Raw genomic sequence first — 15,457 nt, 5'->3', positions numbered from 1 at the left:
TTTATTTCTTGGCCATGGGAGAAATCAGGGGTTTTGACAGTAAAAAGTGCATATCATGTAGCGATGGCGATTCACTATGATCAGTTCAATCCAGGTTCATCTAGTGCAAACCCGACTGGTGATAGACCAATTTGTTGGCTAATATGGGATACAAAGGTCCCTCCGAAACTAAAGATCTTTGCCTGGCAAGTTGTCTCGGGTTCCCTTCCTACAGACGCTGAGAAGAAGAGGCGGCATTTTGATCTGAATGGCTTCTGCCAGGTCTGTGATCGAGAGAAGGAATCATCATTTCATGCTCTCCTCGCTTGCCCACATGCAGCCGCCTTATGGGACATAATGTGCCTCTATTGGCCGTTACCTGATAGATCGCTGATCAACTGGACATGCAAGGAATGGCTCCTTCAACTCCTCGATGGATCCCAGGTATTGGTTCGCAGCAGAATTATCATGGTCCTATGGCGTTCCTGGTATGTTAGAAAGGAGATTTTACATGGGAAGGACCAATTACGAATCCAGTTGGCCAGACCAATAACTCGAAGAGACTTGCAAAGATATGAAATCATGCATATAAGAATTCACAAGAGACTCAAATAATATTCATAGATAATTTGAACATAAACTGACAATTCATTGGATCTCGATAAACACACCGCAAAAGAGTATAACATCGGATAGATCCCCATTAAGATCATGAAGAACATGGTATTAAAGATCAGAGAGAGAAGAAGCCATCTAGCTACTAGCTATGGACCCGTAGGTGTGTGGTGAACTACTCACGGTTCATCGGAGGGGCAATGAAGTTGATGTAGATGCCCTACGTGATCAATTCCCTCTCCGGCAGATTACCGGAAAAGGCTCCCAGATCGGACCTCTCAAAAATAGAGGCTCCCAGCGGCGGAAAACTATTTACATTCCTCTCTTTGGAGATACGGGAATATTTTGGAACTTACAAGCCAAGAATTAGGGTTAGGAGACCTGTAGGGGGCCACAAGCCATGGGGCGCGGCCACCCCACCCCCCCCCCCCCAGGGCACGCCCTGTAGGCTTGTTGCCTTCCGGCAATTGTCTGGCCCCCTACTCCAAGTCTGTTGCGTGTCTTCTGTTCCAAGAAAAAAAATTCCGGAGATTTTATTCCGTTTGGACTCCGTTTAATATTCCTTATCTGCAATATTGAAAAACATGGAAAAAGCAGAAACCAGCACTAGGCTCTAGATTAATAGGTTAGTTCCAAAAATAATATAAAACAACATATAAATGCATATAAAACATCCAAAACATATAATATAATAGCATGGAACAATAAAAAATTATAGATACGTTGAAGACGTATCACAGAGTCGCAGCTAAGTTCCCGAGTGTGGAGCATGTGTGTACTCGGAGTAGTTTTTAACTTAGGCGAAGTCAGGTTCGCAGTTAAGCCCCCGAGTGTGGAGTATGTTCGTACTCGGAGTTGTTTTTAACTTAGGCGATACGGAGTCGTAGATAAGTTCTCGAGTCTCGAGCATGTCCATACTCGGAGTAGTTTTTAACTTAGCCGAAGTGAGGTTTGCAGCTAAGCCCCCGAGTGTGGAGCATGTCCGTACTCGAAATACTTTTTACTTAAAAAGTCATATTCGCAGCTAAGTCCCCGAGTGTGGAGGATGTCCGTACTCGGAATAGTTTTTACTTAGTCAAAGTCAGGTTCGCAGCCAAGTCCCCCAATGTGGAGGATCGATGTCCGCACTCGGAGTTGTTCTTAACTTAGGCGATACGTAGTCGCAGCTAAGTTCCTGAGTGTGGAGCATGTCCGTGCTCGGAGTAGTTTTTAACTTACGTGAAGTCAGGTTCATAGCTAAGCCCCCGAGTGTGGAGTATGTCCATACTCGGATTAGTTTTTAGTTAGGCGATGTCAGGTTCGTAGCTAGGTCCCTGAGTGTGGAGGATGTCCGCACTCGGAGTTGTTTTTAACTTAGGTGATACAGAGTCACATCTAAGTTCTCGAGTGTGGAGCATGTCCGTGCTCAGAGTTGTTTTTAACTTAGGCGAAGTCAACTTTGCAGCTAAGCCCCCGAGTGTGTAGCATGTCAGTACTCAGAGTTGTTTTTAACTTAGGCGATACAGAGTCGCAACTAGGTTCCCGAGTGTGGAGCATGTACGTACTCAGAGTATTTTTTAACTTAGGCGAAGTCAGGTTCGCAGCTAAGCCCCCGAGTGTGGAGCATGTCCGTACTCGGGGTTGTTTTAAACTTAGGCGATACGGAGTCGCATCTAAGTTCCCGAGTGTCGAGCATGTCTGTACTCGGAGTAGTTTTTTACTTAGGCGAAGTCAGGTTCGCAGCTAAGCCCAGAGAGTGGAGCATGTTCATACTTGGAGTAGTTTTTCACTTAGGTCAAGTCAGGTTCACAACTAAGTTCCCAAGTGTGGAGCATGTCCGTACTCAGAGTAATATTTAAGTTAGGCAAAGTCAGGTTCATAGCTAAGCCCCCGAGTGTGGAGCATGTCCGTACTCGGAGTTGTTTTTAACTTAGGCGATACGGAGTCACAGCTAAGTTCCCGAGTGTGGAGCATGTTTGTACTCAGACTAGTTTTTAACTTAGGCGAAGTTAGGTTCATAGCTAAGCCCCCGAGTGTGGAGCATGTCCGGACTCAGGAGTGTTTTTAACTTAGGCGATATGGAGTCGCGACTAAGTCCCCAAGTGTGGAGCATGTCCATACTCGGAGTAGTTTTCACTTAGGCGAAGTGAGGTCTACCAAGAATAATATACATGCTCCCATACTCGGGCATGTCAAGGACAACAAAGTCAATAAGGATCAAGCAATTAGCAACTTAAACAGGAACATCTTCACAAATACCAACAGGAACGGTTGTTGACTTATCAGCCATTTAAAGAGAGGTATCTGTAGGGATTAGTTTATCTAAACAAAGCCTTTTGTAAAGAGATAAAGGCATATCACTCACTCTTGCACCAAGATCACATAAAGCAGTACTCACATAATTATTTTTTATGGAGCAAGGAATGGTGGGTATACCTGGATCAGCAAGCTTCTTTGGAATCTCACCACTAAAAGAATAAATACCAAGCATAGTAGATATTGCCTCATTAGGAACTTGTCTTTTATTAGTAACAATATCTTTCATATACCTCGAGCACGGAGGAAACTTAATAGCATCAGTCAAAGGAATTTGATGAAAAAGAGGTTTCATCCATTCACAAAACTTATTGTAATGCTCTTCTTCTTTGGTTTTGAAAGACTTACCTGGGAAGGGCATTGATTTCTGTACCCATGGTTCTCTTTCCTTCCCATGTCTTCTTGCAACAAAGTCTTCTCTAGTATATCTCTTGCGCTTGTCGGGTGCTTCTTCTTCTCGTACTTCAGGAGGATCATTCTTCTCATTATCTTTATCAGGTTCAGCACCATCTTCAGTTTCAGCATCGGAAATAGATATACTATTAGGATGAACAATAGGTTCTTCATCAATTATGGGATCATTGGAGTTGTCAGCTTCCTTGTGTTTCTTCTTCTTCTTCGGGGGACTGACAACGTCTTCTTCCTGCAATTGAGAATCTTTCTTGATCCTCTTTGGATGCCCCTCCGGATAGAGGGGGTCCTGGGTGTGTGTACCACCTCGGGTCTTTATACCATATGCTATGAGGGATGTCACTTGCATTGAATTCTAAAATAGAGTGTACCTCTACCATAGGTGGGTGAGTGGTAGGCTCACATAATTTCTCAATAGGAGGTAGATTCTTCACATCTTCAACTTTAATACCTTTCTCTTTCATAGACTGTTTAGCTTCTTGCAAAGCTTCGGGGCTCAAGAAAAGCATACCCCTCTTCTTGGGTGGTGGAGGTGGTTCAGGAATGGACCAATCATCATGATTTTTAGCTATCTTGCCCATTAGTTCTTCAGCATGGTCCGGTGTTCTCTCCCTGAAAACACAACCAGCACAACTATCCAGATAAGTTCTAGATTCATCGGTTAGACCAGCATAAAATATATCAAGCAATTCATTCTTAAGAACTCCATGTCCCGGTATAGCCTTGAGTAAAGTGCAATACCTCCCCCAAGATTTAGGGAGGTGCTCATCCTGCAATTGTTTAAAGTTATATATTCTTTGTAAAGCATCATGTTGCTTATGGGCAGGAAAATATTTAGCAACAAAAGATTGAGCTAAATCGTGAGGACTCTTAATGGAACCACATGGCACTGCATCATACCATGCTTTAGCATCTTTGTTCAAAGAGAAATGGAGTAGCTTAGTAACATAATAATTTCTCTTCTTGTCCTATGTAGTGATTAAACCACCCAACTCAGTGAGCTTGGTAAGGTGTGCAATACGTCGTCATTTTCTCTGCCATAAAAGGGGTCAGCTTCAACTGTGGATATAAGTGAAAGATTGACAGAGAAATCAAAATCAGCATCCTCAATGCCAATAGGAGATGAAGCAAATTTAGGATCAGGAGTAAATTTGTTCTTCATAGAATGCTTTTCAAGCAGCTTGTTAACAGAAGCAGGGTCAGAGTCAGCACACTCTGTAAGCTCCCTTTTCGTGTAGTGGATGGTAAAAATGGAACCTTGGGGTCTCCTTTCTTACCCATAGCAGATAAATTGCAGCAAGCAAAATAACTCCAAGTAGTCTTGTAAATAAAGCTATGCTCCCTGGCAACGGCACCAGAAAATAGTCTTGATAACCCACAAGTATAGGGGATCGCAACAGTCTTCACGGGTAAGATAACCCAATTTATTGATTTGACACAAGGGGAGGCAAGGAATATTTATAAGCTTTAACAGTTGAGTTGTCAATTCAACCACACCTGAAAGATACTTGCTTGGCAACGAAATATTAGTAGCAACGGTGATATGAAAGTGATTGTGGCAACGGAAATGATGGTGGCAAAGCAACGAAAGTAAAACAGCTAAAGTAGAGCAACTGGTGACTAGCAGGATTAAAACACTGTAGGCTAGGGAGATGGATGGTTCGTCATGGATGAGAGATATCATGTATTTAACTTGGGGCAAGGCACATAGAAAAGTAATGATCATCTAGGCAAATATCAAACATTAGGCATGTATCCCAAGGTAGTCGTGCGTGCTTGCAATAAGAACTTGCACAACATCTTTTGTCCTACCATCCTGCTACCAACAGCGCCAAAAGGAACTTATGGAGATTAATGTGCTCCTGTCAAAGAGCACCGGAACAAAGCATTAACAATCAATGGATACATGGAATCCTCAAATCATAGTCTATCCCCTTTTGTGTCGCAAGCTGTCACCATTGGGATCGCCGGTTCCGGACTATAATAGGTGCATACTACTCATAGATAGGATCAAAAACATAAATATATTCATGAAAACATAAGGTATTCAGATCTGAAATCATGGCACTCGGGCCCAAAGTGACCAGCATTAAGAGTAACAAGTAGTAGCAAAGATGATAAACACCATAGTAGATGATAGGCAACATGCCCCCAACAATATGACGAACTATTACATGATCTAACTCATCCAAACCCTACCATCCCCTTTACCTACAACAAGGAATTACCCACACATGATGGGGGAATTCATGGAAGAGTGATGGAGTGGTAATGGCGATGACGATGGCGACGATTTCTCCTCTCCGGAGGCCTAGGCAGCCTCCGGATTAGCTCTCCCGGAGAAGAACCGAGGGTGGCGGCGGCTCCGGGTCGAGAACTTGCAAATCGACTTCTGTTCTGGGATTTCTGACTCACGGGTAAAAATAGGAGCCAAGGTAGGGCACCAGAGGAGGTGGGCCCCACCCAGGCGGCCTCCCGGTGCGGCCAGGAGGCAGGCCGCGCCCACAGGTCGCATGGAGGCTCGGTGGCCGATATTCTGGCCCAGGGGTTCCTCCCGATGCGTGGATTTTCTCTATTTTTTATTGGAATTTTCCGGGAGGCTAAAAATCCATTTCCCTGCACACAAGAAAAGAATACAGGCAGCTCTGCTGAAAACAGCGTTAGTCCGGGTTAGTTTCATTCAAATCATGTAGGAATGAGGCCAAAACAATAGCAAAAGTGTTTAGAAAAGTCGATACATTTGAGACGTATCACATGTCCGTACTCGGGGTAGTTTTTACTTAGGTTAAGTCAGGATCGATGCTAGGGCCCCAGGTGTGGAGCATGTCCATACACGGAGTTCTTTTTCACTTAGGCGATACAGAGTCACACCTAAGTTTCCGAGTGTGGAGCATGTCCGTACTCGGAGTTGTTTTTAACTTAGGCGATACAGAGTCGCAGCTAAGTTCCCGAGTGTGGAGCATGTCCTTACTCAGGATAGTTTTAAATTACGTGAAGTCAGGTTCGTAGCTAAGCCGGTCACCCACCGGGGTTGTGGTTTAGATGTGCTCAGCTGAGCTCTGGCGCACGGGCCGGCCGAGTGACGAAGACGTGACGCATGGAGTGGTGATGCACGAGGCATCTGAGTGATGAAGACGCGTCCAGCTGAGTGGAGACATGAGGAGCGATCGTGTGATGACGTCGCATTCAGTGGAGTAACGGCACGCGAGGCGGCCGAGTAATGGACATGCTTCCAACCGAGTGGTGACGCGCTAGGCAGCCAAGTGATGTAGGCGCGTCCAAACCGAGTGGCGACGCTCGACGCGGCCAGGAGATGAAGACACGTGATGTCTACTACACAACCATCTTCTTGTAGACTCGTGTTGGGCCTCTGATATGTCTCCAACGTATCTATAATTTTTGATTGTTCCATGCTATTATATTATCAACTTGGGATGTCTTATATGCATTTATATGCCATTTAATATAATTTTTGGGACTAACCTCTTAACTCGATGCTCAGTGCGAGTTTCTGTTTTTTCCGTGTTTTTGACCTTTTTCAGAAAATAATATTAAACGGGGTCCAAACGGAATAAAACTTGCGGGGTGATTTTTCCATCACAGAAGATACGCAAAGGACTTTAGGACCAAGGCAGGAGGTCTCGGGGGAGGTCACAAGCCCCCTAGGCGCGCCCTGGGGGGCGTGCCTAGAAGGCTCGTGGCCCTCGTGGCTCCTTTGCCCTACCTCTTTCGTCTATAAATTCCCAAAAATCCCGAAACCACCAGAGAGAGCCACGAAAATACTTTTCCGCCGCTGCAAGCATCTGTCTTCGCAAGATCCCATCTGGGGACCATTCTGGTGCCCTTCTAGAAGGGGATTCAGACACGGGGGGGTTCTTCATCAACATCATTGCCTCTTCGATGATGCGTGAGTAGTTCAGCATAGACCTTTGGGTCCATAGCTAGTAGCTAGATGGCTTCTTCTCACTCTTGGATCTTCAATACAAGGTTCTCCATGATCTTCATGGATATCTATCCGATGTAACCTTCTTTTGCGGTGTGTTTGTCGAGATCCAATTAATTGTGGATTTATGATCAGATTATCTTTGAATATTATTTGAGTCTCCTTTGATCTCTTATATTCATGATTTTGTATCCTTGTAATTCTTTTCGAGTTATGGGCTTTGTTTGGCCAACTTCATCTATAATTCTTGCAATAGGAGAAGTGCTTGGTTTTGGGTTCATATCGTGTAGTGTCCTCACCAAGTGACAGAAAGGGTAGCGAGGCACGCATCGTGTTGTTGCCATCAAGGGTAAAAAGATGGGATTTATATCATATTGCATGAATTTATCCCTCTACATCATGTCATCTTGCTTAAGGCGTTACTCTGTTTGTTATGAACTCAATACACTAGATGCATGCTGGATAGCGCTCGATGTGTGGTGTAATAGTAGTAGATGCAGAAAGTATAGGTCTACTTGTCTCGGACGTGATGCCTATATGTATGATCATTGCCTTAGATATCGTCATGACTTTGCGCGATTCTATCAATTGGTCGACAGTAATTCGTTCACCCACCGTAATACTTGCTATCATGAGAGAAGCCTCTAGTGAACACTATGGCCTCCGGGTCTACTTCACATCATATATTTAGATCTACAAAATTACGTTGTTGCACTTTTCACCTACAGATCTCACCTTGCAAATAATCATGAAGGGATTGACAACCCCTTTTTCGCGTTGGGTGGAAGTTTGTTTGTTTTTGCACAGGTACATTGGTGCCTTATCTTGATACTCCTACTGGATTGATACCTTGGTTCTTAAACTGAGGGAAATACTTAACGCTACTATGCTGCATCACCCTTTCCTCTTCAAGGGAAAAACCAACGCAAGGTCAAGAGGTAGAAAGAAGGATTTCTGGCGACGTTGTCGGGGAGTATTCAAGTGAAGCATATCTACCAAGTAACTATCGCAAACTCATCTCTTGCGTTTACATTATTTGCCATTTGCCTCTCGTTTTACTCTCCCCCACTTCTAAAAAACAAAATTTACAAAAATATTTGCCTTTCTCATTTGCCTTTCCTTTGCTTGTGTGCTATGTGCCTTCAATATGCTTGCATCTTTTCTTGCTAAGTATCTATTGATATGGATCCACTTAAAGTTTTCTACTTGGATCATCATTGATCCCTTTGTGCTCGTGCTGAAACCCCAACTAGCTTGGTTGATGGGAAATCTTTAGATGAGCATGCTCAGTTTGTGCGTCACCGTTTGTCTGAAAAGGGGAGACTCTTATGGCATCACATAAATAGTTTGCTATGCTATGCTTTGAATCTATGTGAAATTTATGATTATACTTGTTGCTCTAAAAACCCTAAAAACACCTTCCCTACCTATGTGAGTTTAATGATAATGAAATCTTATATTCCTATGAAAAGGGTGTTTATAGCTATTATGATATCGAACAAGTTGAAGAATTTGTTGTTTTTAAGGGTGCTCATGAAGTTGCTTCTTTGATTGAAAAGTATGATATTACTCTCTACAAATATGAAAATCTTGACATACTTAATTACTGTCGTGAGAACTTTGCTTCTAATGCCTATGTTATTGAATTTATTGAGAGAATGTCCGGTTCTTTGGAGGAAAATAATGGCATGCATGAACCTATAGATAATTGTGATTCCGTTGATGTGATTGAAATATCTCCCCTTGATAAACATGATGCTTTCTATGCTTGTGGCCACGATGCCAATATTAATGATGCATATGGAGATGAACTTGCTATAGTTCCTTATGCTAAACGTGAAATTATTGTTCTTGCATCCACACTTGCTATCCCCTTTAAATAAAAGCATGATTGCAATGATTTTATTATAAATTCTATGAATGTCAATTATGCTGAAAATATGCAAAACCCTAAGCTTGGGGATGCTAATTTTGCTATGTCCACTACTTGTTGCAATGATCATGATTGGGGTGATGATTTTTCTTATAATATTGAAAATTTGTTTAAGCCTCGTGATGAATATGATATTTATAATAATATTTGCAATAATATTGAAACCAGATTTGGAGAAGTCATGACTTTAGTTGATGATAATGCTACTATTTTTCAAGAGCGTCAACTTTGCATGCACGTGGATCATGAAAAGGATATCCTATGTGATAGTTATATTGTTGAATTTGAATATGATCCCACATGTAATTATTATGAGAGAGGAAAATATGGTTGTAGAAATTTTCATATCACTAAATCACCTCTCGTTATGTGGAGATTGCTATTGTCTCTTTCTTCTTCCTTGCATATGGTAGCTCTTGGTTGTCTTGATAATTTGTTTTCCTATATAATTCCTATGCATAGGAAGTATGTTAGACTTATATGTGATTTTAACATGCTTTATGATGCTCTTGTTGTGCTTCAATTCTTGTATTTTGTGTGAGCATCATTGAATTATCAATGCCTAGCTAAGGGCGTTAAACGATAGCGCTTGTTGGGAGGCAACCCAATGAATAAATTTATTTTTTCTTTTTACTTTCTGTTTTGTTGAGTCCACACCATCATAATTATGTTATGATTGTGTTTTTTATGTTTGAATTAGTGTTTGTGCCAAGCAGAACCTTTATGATTAGTTTTGGTGATAGTTGTTTAATCATGCTGAAAAAGACAGAAACTTTGTGCTCATGAAATTATTTTTAATTACTATCCAGAAAAAGCATTTGAGTTGATTATTTTTGCTTCTGATTTATATACAAATTGACCTAATTTTAATAATGTTTAAGTATTTTTGGTATAGCAGAGGTATACGAAATATACAGATTGCTACAGACTGGTCTGTTTTTGACATATTCTGTTTTTGTTGTGTTGATTACTTCTTTTGATGAAACTATGGTTAGTATCGGGGGGTACGAGCCATGGAAAAGTGAGAATACAGTAATATAACATCAATATAAAATGGAAATCAAGTTTACTACAGTACCTAAAAGTTGGTGGTTTGTTTTCTAATGCTAATGATATCACGAGTTTCTGTTTAAGTTTTGTGTTGTGAAGTTTTCAAGTTTTGGGTGATGATCTTATATACAATGGAATAAAGAATGGAAAGAGCATAAGCTTGGGGATGCCCAAGTCATCCCAAGCCAAATTCAAGGACACCAAAAAGCCTAAGCTTGGGGATGCCCCGGGAAGGCATCCCCTCTTTCGTCTTCAATCCATCGGTAACGTTACTTGGAGCTATATTTTTATTTACCACATGATATGTGTTTTGCTTGGAGCATCGTGTATTATAGGAGTCTTTGCTTTTGTTTGTCACAATCATCCTTGCTGCACACCTTTTTGAGAAGGACACACACTCATTGTGAATTTGTTAGAATACTCAATGAGCTTCACTTATATCTTTTGAGTTAGGCAGTTTAGCTCGCATGTGCTTCACTTATATCTTTTGAGCTAGATAATTTTGCTCCAATGAGCTTCACTTATATCTTTTGAGCTAGATGATTTTGCTCTAGTGCTTCACTTCAATCTGTTTAGAGCACGGCGGTGTCATATTTTGTATAAATAAAAACTCTTGATCTTCACTTATATCATTTTGAGAGTGCTCTCTCTAAGTAACTTGGTAATTGGCGTGTGCTATGAAATTAGTCCTAAATATGATAGGCATCCGAAGAGGATATAATAAAAACTTTCATATTCGATTGCATTTATTAGTAAGAGAAGTTTGATTCCTCACAATTAGTTTTGAGATATGGATATGGTAATATTAGAGTCATGTTAGTAGGGTGTTGTGAATCTAGAAATACTTGTGTTGAGGTTAGTGATTCCCGTAGCATGCACGTATGGTGAACCTCTATGTTAGGGAGTCGGAGCATAATTTATTTATTGATTGTCATCCTTTGTTTGGCGGTCGGGATCGCGCGATGGTTAACACCTACCAACCCTTCCCCTAGGACTATGCATTTAGCACTTTGTTTCGATTACTAATAAAACTTTCGCAATAAGTATATGAGTTATTCATGACTAATGTGAGTCCATGGTATAGATGCACTCTCACCTTCCACCATTGCTAGCCTCTCTAGTGTCGCGCAACTCTCACTGGTGCACAAACCCACCATATACCTTCCTCAAGACAGCCACCATGCCTACCTATTATGGCATTTTCATAGCCATTCCGAGATATATTGCCATGCAACTTCCACCGTTCCGTATCATGACATGTGTCGTCATTTTCATATAGCCATTGCATGATCGTAAGATAGCTAGCGAGATCTTTCAACGTCATACACTAAGCTAGATCGTTGCACATCCGAGTACACTGTCGGAGGCATTCCATATAGAGTCATTATTATTCTATGTATTGAGTTGTAAGTAAATAAAAGTGTGATGATCATCATTATTAGAGCATTGTCCCATGTGAGGAAATAAAAAAAAGAGGCCAAAGATGCCCACCAAAAAAATGAAATGAAAAAAAGAGAGGCCAAAGAACCCAAACAAAAAAAATGATGAGAGAAAAAGAGATTAGGGACAATGCTACTATCTTTTTCCACAGTTGTGCTTCAAAATAGCACCATGTTCTTCATGATAGAGAGTCTCTTGTTTTGTCACTTTCATATACTAGTGGGAATTTTCATTATATAACTTGGCTTGTATATTTCCAATGATGGGCTTCCTCAAAATTGCCCTAGGTCTTCATGAGCAAGCTAGTTGGGTGCACACCCACAAGTTTTCTTTTTGAGCTTTCACACACTTATAGCTCTTGTGCATCCGTTGCATGGCAATCCATACTCATTCAGATTGATATCTATAGATGGGCATCTCCATAGCCCATTGATACGCCGAGTCGATGTGACCATCTCCTCCTTTTTGCCTCACAACCTCCACCACACTCTATTCCACCTATAGTGCTATATCCATGGCTCACGCTCATGTATTGCGTGAGAGATGAAAAAAGTTTGAGAAAGTAAGAATGCGAAAACAATTACTTGGCCAATACCGGGGTTGTGGATGATTTAAATTCTTTGTGTGGGGATGATCGAGCATAGCCAGACTATATGATTTTGTAGGGATAACTTTCTTTGGCCTTGTTATTTCAAAAGTTCATGATTACTTTGCTAGTATGCTTGAAGTATTATTGTTTTGAATCTTATGGATCTGATTCATGCCACAATAAAGAAGTTACAAAGAACAAATATGTTAGGTAGCATTCCACATTAAAAATTCGGTCTTTATCACTTCCCTACTCAAGGACGAGCAGGAGTTAAGCTTGGGGATGCTTGATACGTCTCCAACGTATCTATAATTTTTTATTGTTCCATGCTATTATATTCTCAACTTGGGATGTCTTATCTGCATTTATATGCCATTTTGTATCATTTTTGGGACTAACCTATTAACTCAGTGCCCAGTGCCAATTTCTGTTTTTTCCGTGTTTTTGACCTTTTTCAGAAAAGAATATTAAACGGAGTCCAAACGAATAAAACCTGCGGGGTGATTTTTTCCATAACAGAGGATACGCAGAGGACTTGAGAACCAAGACATGAGGTCTCGAGGGAGGTCACGAGCCCCCCTAGGTGCGCCCTAGGGGGGCCGCGCCTAGCAGGCTCGTGGGCCCCCTGTGGCTCCTTTGCCCTACCTCTTTAGCCTATAAATTCCCAAAAATCCCGAAACCACCAAAGAGAGCCACGAAAATACTTTTCCGCCGCCGCAAGCTTCTGTCTCCGCAAGATCCCATCTGGGGACCGTTCTGATGCTCTATCGGAGGGGGATTGAGACACGGAGGGCATCTTCAACAACACCATTGCCTCTCCGATGATGCGGGAGTAGTTCACCACAGACCTTCGGGTCCATAGCTAGTAGCTAGATGGCTTCTTCTCTCTCTTGGATCTTCAATACAAGGTTCTACATGATCTTCATGGAGATCTATCCGATGTAACCTTCTTTTGCGGTGTGTTTGTCGAGATCCGATGAATTATGGATTTATGATCGGATTATCGATGAATATTATTTGAGTCTCCTCTGATCTCTTATATGCATGATTTCGTATCCTTGTAATTCTCTTTGAGTTGTGGGTTTCGTTTGGCCAACTTGATCTATAATTCTGGCAATGGGAGAAGTGCTTGGTTTTGGGTTCATACCGTGTGGTGTCCTCACCCAGTGACAGAAAGGGTAGCGAGCCATGCATCGTGTTGTTGCCATCAAGGGTAAAAAGATGGGGTTTATATCATATTGCATAATTTATCCCTCTACATCATGTCATCTTGCTTAAGGCGTTACTCTGTTTGTTATGAACTCAATACACTAGATGCACGCTGGATAGAGGTCGATGTGTGGAGTAATAGTAGTAGATGCATAAAGTATCGGTCTACTTGTCTCGGACGTGATGCCTATATGTATAATCATTTCCTTAGATATCGTCATGACTTTGCGCGATTCTATCAATTGCTCGACAGTAATTCGTTCACCCACCGTAATACTTGCTATCATGAGAGAAGCCTCTAGTGAACACTATGGCCCCCGGGTATACTTCACATCATATATTCAGATCTACAAAATTACTTTGTTGCACTTTTCACCTACAGATCTCACCTTGCAAGTTTGTTTGTTTTTGCGCACGTACATTGGTGCCTCATCTTGATACTCCTACTAGATTGATACCTTGGTTCCCAAACTGAGGGAAATACTTATCGCTTCTGTGTTGCATCACCCTTTCCTCTTCAAGGGAAAAACCAACGCAAGCTCAAGAGGTAGCAGCCTCCAAGCGCAGAGTTTTGTAGGACAATAGCAAGTTTCCCTCAAGTGGATGACCTAAGGTTTATCAATCTGTGGGAGGAGTAGGATGAAGATAGTCTCTCTCAAGCAACCCTGCAATCAAATAAAAAAGAGTCTCTTGTGTCCCCAACACACCCAATACAATGGTAATTAAATCGTATGGGTGCACTAGTTCGGCGAAGGGGTGGTGATACAAGTCTCATATGGATGGTAGATACAGGTTTTTGCAATCTGAAAATATAAAAACAACAAGGTAACAAATAATAAACAGCGAGCAAAACGTTTTATAAATGCTTGGAAACAAGGCCTAGGGTCCATAGTTGCACTACTACAAGTTCTCTCAACAATACAAACATAGTTGAATCATATATAAATCCCTCACGTGCGACAAAGAGTTCAGTCCAAAGTCACAAATAGCGGAGAACAAACGAAGAAATTATTGTAGGGTATGAAACCACCTCAAAGTTATCTTTTCTGATCAATCTTATGAGCTATCCCTATAACTGTCATAAACATCCCTAGAGTTTGTACTAAAATAACACCTTAATATACACATCAACCAAAACCCTAATGTCACCTAGATACTCCAATGTCACCACAAGTACCCATGGGCATGATTATACAATATTCATCACATAATTTCAGATTCATCATGTTCAATCCAACACAAAGAACTTCAAAGAGTGCCCCAAAGTTTCTACCGGAAAGTCAAGACGAAAACATGTGCCAACCCCTATGCATAGATTCCCAAGTTCATGGAACCCGCAATTTGATCACCAAAATTTACACCAAGTGGATCAATAGAGCATCCCATTGTCACCATAGGTATCCCATCGCAAGACATACATCAAGTGTTCTCAAATCCTTAAAGACTCAATCCGATAAGAAAATTTCAAACGGAAAACTCAATTCATCACAAGAAGATAGAGAGGGGAAAACTCCATATGATTCATCTATATTAATAAAGCTCGTGATACATCAAGATCGTGCGATCTCAAGAACACGAGAGAGAGCGAGAGAGAGAGTGATCAAACACATAGCTACTGATACATACCCTCAGCCCCGAGGGTGAACTACTCCCTCCTCATCATGGAGACCGACGGGATGATTAAGATGGCCTCCGGTGATGGTTTCCCCCTCCGGCAGGATGCTGGAACGGGCTCTCGATTGGTTTTTCGTGGCTCTAGAGGCTTGCAGCGACGGAACTCCCGATCTAGGCTTCTTTCTGGGGGTTTTGGTCTTTATAGGAATTCTTTGCGCAGGCTCACGTCTAGAAGGTTCCCGAGGAAGTGTCAAGCCAGGGGACGCAACCTAGGGGGTGGTCGCACCCAGCAGGCTTGTGGCTTCCTCATCCACTTCCTGTCCCAGGTCTGGTGCTTCGGGGGTCTCTTTTGGTCCATAAAAATCACCGTAAATTTTCA

This window comes from Hordeum vulgare, chromosome 7H (genome assembly GCF_904849725.1).
Source record: "Hordeum vulgare subsp. vulgare chromosome 7H, MorexV3_pseudomolecules_assembly, whole genome shotgun sequence".
Taxonomy (NCBI): domain Eukaryota; kingdom Viridiplantae; phylum Streptophyta; class Magnoliopsida; order Poales; family Poaceae; genus Hordeum; species Hordeum vulgare.
Note: the sequence above shows the minus strand (reverse complement) of the source record.